Source organism: Gymnoscopelus braueri (assembly GCF_963280865.1).
Source record: "Gymnoscopelus braueri genome assembly, chromosome: 21".
In the NCBI taxonomy this organism is placed as follows: Eukaryota; Metazoa; Chordata; class Actinopteri; order Myctophiformes; family Myctophidae; genus Gymnoscopelus; species Gymnoscopelus braueri.
This window is the reverse complement of record NC_137623.1, coordinates 42,882,213-42,889,292: the sequence shown is the minus strand read 5'-3', so window position 1 is coordinate 42,889,292 and position 7,080 is coordinate 42,882,213. Positions and strand designations below refer to the sequence as shown.

Genomic DNA, 7,080 nt, shown 5'->3' with positions numbered 1-7,080 from the left:
GCAAAGTTTCACTGCAACTAAACACTGCATTTGCAATATGTAGCATTTTGTTCATAACAAATAACTAACTGCAAATTGACATGTCAATCTTAGCCAATCAGGATGGAATATGAAAATTCAAACAGATTTGTCTTGATCACAGAACTGATCATGTGTCCTGGTGACGCTATAAAAAGGCAAATGTGATAAGTGCACAGCATAGGTTTTTCCTTGGCCTCTAGAAAAAGCACGTACAAAGTTTTACACAGATCGGTGCAGTTATAGGTAGTAGCACAAATTGGCCTGTTATAGCGCCACCATGAGGCTAATTTGAAATATGTGAAGTGGCATTTCTTTCTCAGCCTATAGGAAAGTGCGTACAAATTTTCAGAAATATTGCATGCTGTGTTCATGATTTGAGGCATTTTGTTCAAAACGAGAGGGTCATTGAAATTACAAACATTGACAACCACTGCCCTACTTCATTAACCTAGAACACACTATAACAGTAAAAATAGCAGATCCAAAAGCTCCCAACGCTTCGAGATGTGTTACGTTTTGAGCTTGTAGATCTACTATATTCAGAAAATTTGAGTACTATTACTATGGTAATCAAAGTATGTTTTGATGCTAAAATGTTTATTTCAAGCTCCAAAACTCACAACCCACCCCGCCCCCCCCCCCCCCCCCCCCGAAAAAAAAACACACACACACACACACACACACACACACCATACTTCACACCACCCCCCTCTGTCATACTGTAACTATTCGGGAAAGGGTAGAGTTGCCGGTAGAGCGGCTGGATGGCAACTGCAAGGTTCACAGTTTGATCTTGGGCTCCACCAGAATTAGTGTGGAATTGTGTTTGAGCAAAATGCTGAACCCCTAATTTCTCACGATAAGCAGGTGGCTGGCATGGTTTCCTCTGCCATAGGTGTATGAATGTGTGTGTAAATGTTACGGCAATAATTGAGTACATTTCAAGCTCCAATTTAACACTAATGGTGTGTCTTGCTCCCCATGACCCACACACACACACAATAAAGTGTGCAAAGTAAGTGAAAATAATAGGTGTTGGCATTTAAAAAGGAAAGCAAATGTGTTTCAATTAAGCTAATAATCTGGGGACCAACAAAATAATTTGGGGACCCCTTTGGGAATCTTGATAACCCCATGCATGTAATGCGCCGATCTCTGTGAGGACGGCGGTCACAGAGATTATTCCATGATTTTTCAAAGGTACAGTAAAATCAGTTTTTGCTGGCAGCACTGGCACATTATTACACTATTGATATAGCAGTCAAAGAGTTAAGCTATATAGAGTATATATATTGGCAATGCCTCCTTAAAAATTGACAATGGATTGACCCATTGATAATTAGATCTAAAACGCTTTGATTTGCACATGTGTCATGTTATGTTAAACAAACCTTGCAGAAGTGCAGTCTGGGATGGTCCCCTCAGTCCAAAGCTGTGTTGGCCAAGATATCAGGTCCGGTGTAAAGCCACGCCACAGCTGAAAATTTCAATCAAAAATACTGTATTTTAGACAAAAAGTTATAAAAGTAAATAGCAGATCTACAAGCTCAAAAGTGATCTACAAGCTGTGAACTGGGCTTGTAGATCGGCTATTTAAAATAAGGCTACAAGTTTACAGTGAGCTTGTAGATCTGCTATTTTCAAATATGTATAATGCCTTGTTATCCCATGGCTACAGATATCTGCAAAATTTGGGAGATACTTGGAAAATAGCAATCTACAAGCTCACAACACGATGCATTGTGAGCTTGTAGATCTGCAATGTTCAAATAGCCAAAGTTTAAATAGGACGGAAGTGGTTAATGTAGCCTATGTTTTTTAAACAATAATCAAAATCTACAAAGTAACTAAAGTTTTCAAATAGTTGTAGTGGATTACAAGTACAATAATTGTCTATCTATGCCATTTGCCGACATACCAAATCAGCAATGCAACACTGTACAGTACTCACACGGCACATTTACACAGATAAACAGACACAGTCTGAGCACAAGGGCGTGAGCATGTCAATATAGGGACAATAGCAGATCTAAAAGCTCAGAAAATGGGTAATTTATTCAACCCCGGCTAACCACACCTCTAATTAGCCCTATTATCACCTTTCAGTCAGCTGACAACTCTATAGAAACTTGAAGCAACACATACTTGTCACCTGGACCAGTGATTCTCAAACTATTGTAATGTCAAAGACCTTCCATATTTTAGCCTATGCATTAGACCACAGACCCCCATAACCTAGTATTTGACACCAGACAATGTCAATAAGCCAACATTAGATAGTTACATCGAAAATAGGATGAGGATGTTACACACCTTGCAGTAGGTCTGGGATAGTGTGTCTGTCACCTGGGTCCGCAGCCAGAGCTGTAAAAAAAGAAAAAAAAAATTTTAGACACAAAGTTATGAAAGTACATGCATATCATTAGACAATAGCAGATCTATAAGCTCACAAGTGATCTACAAGCTGACAACTGGGCTTGTAGATTGGCTATTTAAAATAAGGCTACAAGTTTACAGTGAGCTTGTAGATCTGCTATTTTCAAATATGTATAATGCCTTGTTATCCCATGGCTACAGATATCTGCAAAATTTGGGAGATAATTTGAAAATAATCTACAAGCTCACAACAAGTCGCATTGTGAGCTTGTAGATCTGCTATTTTCAAATGTACAAGCTCACAACGCGTCACATTGTGAGCTTGTAGATCTGCCATTTTCAAACAGCCAAAGTTTAAATAGGGCTGAAGTGGTTAATGTAGCCTATGTTTTTTAAAGTTAAACAATAATCAAAATCTACAAAGTAACTAAAGTTTTCAAGACCCCAAGACAATTAGGCACACACAAGTGAGCATGTTTGTTTTTCAGGTACTTATTAAAGCATACTTTCAAATGGAAACGAATATACTAAATAATACATTGCATCCATGACGTGAAAACACAGCAACTATACCAATTAACTACACCACTGTACCAGTACGTCAACAGTCTTACTTAAGTAGGGGTGCCACTGCTATTATACTCCTTCTGGGTGAACACAGTAACTGCCTTTAACCCAAAATTGTGTTTTTGAGAGACCAATTTCATCCAATCAGGGGAGAGAACTCATACAGGACACAGCCTATCTAATCAAGTTATTGATTATGATTGGATGAAATTGCCAACCCACCCTTTATTTTCTGTTTAAAAGGGACCTGCAGAGACAGGGTCTCTGTTACTAAACAAACAAAAAGCAATGATGGCTATCAGCATATAGCTTTCTATAAAATGGACAATAGCAAATAAACAGTGCCAAGACAGGTCTTGAAATTTGAAACAGACAAGTCATATTAAGCTGAAACATTGGCCACATATGGATAAGACAGATATAGATGAAACACAATCAAGGCCTGTTAATGGAAACCAACAACGGGTAATTAATTCAACCCCTAATCACCCCTATTATCACCTTTCAGTCAGCTGACAACTCTATAGAAGCTTGAAGCAACACATACTTGTCACCTGGACCAGTGGTTCTCAAAGTATTGTAATGTCAAAGACCTTCCATATTTCGCCAATGCATTAGACCACTGACCCCCATAACCTAGTATCTCTGTGTATTTAGATGTAACCAAATGGACCCTTACGAGTCCATTTATATTGTATCCAAGGGTTACATTTATACACTCTAGGAGATAAAGACCTCAGGGTCCATTTGGTTATTTTGAGAACATAATAATCACATCATCATCATGCATAGCAGACCTAAAAGCTGACAAGTGAGCTTGTAGATCGGCTATTTTCAAATATGTATAATGCCTTGTTATCACATGGCTACAGATGTCTGACAATTTGGGAGATCATTGGACAATAGCAGATCTACAAGCTCACAACACAATGCATTGTGAGCTTGTAGATCTGCAATTTTCAAATAGCCAAAGATTAAATAGGACGGAAGTGGTTAATGTAGCCTATGTTTTTTAAACAATAATCAAAATCTACAAAGTAACTAAAGTTTTCAAATAGTTGTAGTGGATTACAAGTACAATAATTGTCTATCTATGCCATTTGCCGACATACCAAATCAGCAATGCAACCTGGGTCCGCAGCCAGAGCTGTAAAAAAAGAAATACAATATTTTACACACAAAGTTATGAAAGTGCATGCATATCATTAGACAATAGCAGATCTATAAGCTCACAAGTGATCTACAAGCTGACAACTGGGCTTGTAGATTGGCTATTTAAAATAAGCCTACACATTTACAGTGAACTTGTAGATCGGCTATTTTCAAATATGTATAATGCCTTGTAATTACATGTCTGCCAATTGGGATATAACTGTAAAATAGCAGATCTACAAGCTGACAACGCCTAGCATTGTGAGCTTGTAGATCTGCCTTTTTCAAATAACCAAAGTTTAAGTAGGGCTTAAGTGGTTAATGTAGCCAATGTTTTTTTTAAATAATAATCAAAATCTACAGAGTAACTAAAGTTTTCAAATAATTGTAGTGGATCAAAAGTTAAACATTTGCCTCTGAAATGTAGTGGATACAAGTACAATAGTGGATATAATTACAAGTACTATTTGTCTATCTATGCCTGCCAACTGTCTGTGTGTTGGGCGCGTTCGAAAATACAGCACTGAGCGCACTGGCCAATACAAACTAATAGGCGAGTGTGCTCCGGTGCGTAATTTTCGAACGCACCCACTGTGTGTCGAGACAGATGAAAACAAAGGTCCAAGGAGCTGTGTGTGACGTCACTGCCATGCGGAAGTAGTAAGCAGACGTTTATAGCCGTTAGCATCGGTTAGCCTAGCTTACGAATCCTTGTTGTTTTTAACCCAGTTTCAGCGCAACTGTGGCTGCTTAAAGTCAGTTTTAGCAGATCTACAAGCTCAATGTTAACAGACAAAATATATACAAATGCAATGTTGATTAAAAGCTGCATTCTGCGTTGTATAACGAATTGTCATGGACAGGTAAATTGTGAAATTATTTTATGAAAACAATTAGCTAGAGTCCTGGGGCCTGAAACAAACTTAACCTGGCGATTGCACGTAATTAATTTAAGGCCCGTACATGTACATAAATGTTCATACTGAACTCATGGCCACGGATGTGCAAATTCTGTTCGGGCCCTCAGAAGTAACCGTATCTTCAGTATTGTTCAATAAAAAGCATTTAAATCCGATCGGTGGCCATTTTCTCAGCATGTCCGCCATATGCTTTCAACTGCGCGATCCCATCGGTTAGTAGCTGTACTGCACTCTGATAGAGTGTACTAACTATGAGAAAATGGCCACCGATCGGTTTAAAATGTTTTTTTATTGAACAATACGGAAGATACGGCTACTTCTGAGGGCCCATACATAATTATAACATCCGTGGCCATGGGGTAAAAACTTTGTTTGAAATGTGAACGTTGAAGTAGATGTACGGAACAAAACGGGGAAAAGTGCAAACACCAGGTTGCAGTTAGCTTGGAAAAGCATATGAGCTAATATACGGATTATACTATATAATATAACAAATAACAATTATATTATTACTCACCTCACACAAAAGACGACGAAATGAAACTCCTCCGAAGAAAATATGTAGATCAGTGATAAGATATAAAGGTAAATGTAGTTAAATAGTTTGCAATTCCTCTCGATGTCTCCAACCGGCAAAACGAAGTTCTGAGAAGAAGGAGGGGCAAAGAGGGCGGCTTGCCTCAACATGTGTTTTTCACAGGGTTGCCAGGTTTTGCGACAGAAACAAGCAACCAGGTCTATGAAAACAAGCCCAAAAGAAGCGAGCCCTTCGCCCTTTAAAAACTAGGCTATTTGAAAAAAGCCGATCAACAAGCTCACAACTCCTTGCGATAAGAAACTGCACTTTAAGAAACAATGCCAAAAAGTCACAACCACAAATATTTACGAGCAACTTGAGAGAAAAAGTAGCCACAATTCGCTTATAATAAGCGGACATGGCAACGTTAAGTGTGTGTGTGTGTGTGTGTTAACGTGTGTCGTTACATCATCTGACATCATAGAACAGCGGCATAAAACTAAAAGTAAAGTAAAAGTAAAAAAAAAGAAGTTAGACTAATGAAAATAAAAATAAAGACTAAAATGAGTTAATGAGAAGAAAAATATGTTCTAACCTCTGAAAATGATCCTTACATTAATCTTAAAAAATGAATTTTACTGAAATATTTCTATGTAGTTATTTAGTTTTTTATAACCAAAAAGTAAAAAAACGAAACAACAACAGCAACAATAATAATAATAATAATAATAATAATAATAATAATAATAAGGGTAATAATAATAATAATAATAATAATTTAAAATAATAATTATTATAATAAACCACAAAAGGCAGGTAGATTCCTCCCAGGGAGTTAATGTGAAGAAAAATATTTTTTTTGCATAGAAATACTGAAATATTTCTATGCAGTTATTTTGTTTTTTATAACTAAAAAGTAAAATAACGAAACAACAACAGCAATAATAATAATAATAATAATAATAACTAGACGCGTCGCAATTCAGGGCAATTGCAAAGTGTGGTTGCGCCGAATCATGTTTTTTCATAAAACGGTTACGTTTTGGGCATTTGTGGCGCCCTCTATGGGTCCAAGTGGAAATTATTTTGGGGATTCGTTGAGTAAACCACCCTCGACATGTGATTCAAATTTGGGATTGACCGGACGTTTCGTTCGTGATTTGTAGCATTTTTGGTAAAACGGGCCCCTCCCACTAACTTTGGAAGCCATTTACGGACGAACGGTAAGGACTATCAAAATTTGATTTTACGACCTACGGTTCAAGAGTTATAGGCCAAAACGTAAAGGGGGCTGTTATAGCGCCACCATGTGGCCGATTAGTGTAATTATTTTATCAATAATTTCGGACTAAATTAGGAACCTCCCCTCCAAATCTGGTAACTCTAGCTCTTACGGTTTCTGAGAAAAAAATACTTGAATTTGAGTTTTTTCACTTTTTCATTGAAGTGGATGGGGAAATTTAATGCACTAATAAATCAATATCAATAAAACTATGCAACCAATCTCTTAGCAAAATACAAGCACAC

General features: G+C 37.3%; 1 long non-coding RNA gene across 1 annotated transcript; it reads right to left on the bottom strand.

The window, feature by feature from the left end:
- Positions 1 to 1,412: 1,412 nt before the first annotated feature.
- Positions 1,413 to 5,673, bottom strand: LOC308077379. Its single transcript, XR_013932395.1, has 3 exons — positions 5,554 to 5,673; positions 2,335 to 2,385; positions 1,413 to 1,498 (listed from the first exon to the last, which is right to left on the bottom strand). It is a non-coding gene; the product is annotated as an uncharacterized lncRNA (long non-coding RNA).
- Between the last annotated feature and the right edge of the window lie 1,407 nt (positions 5,674 to 7,080).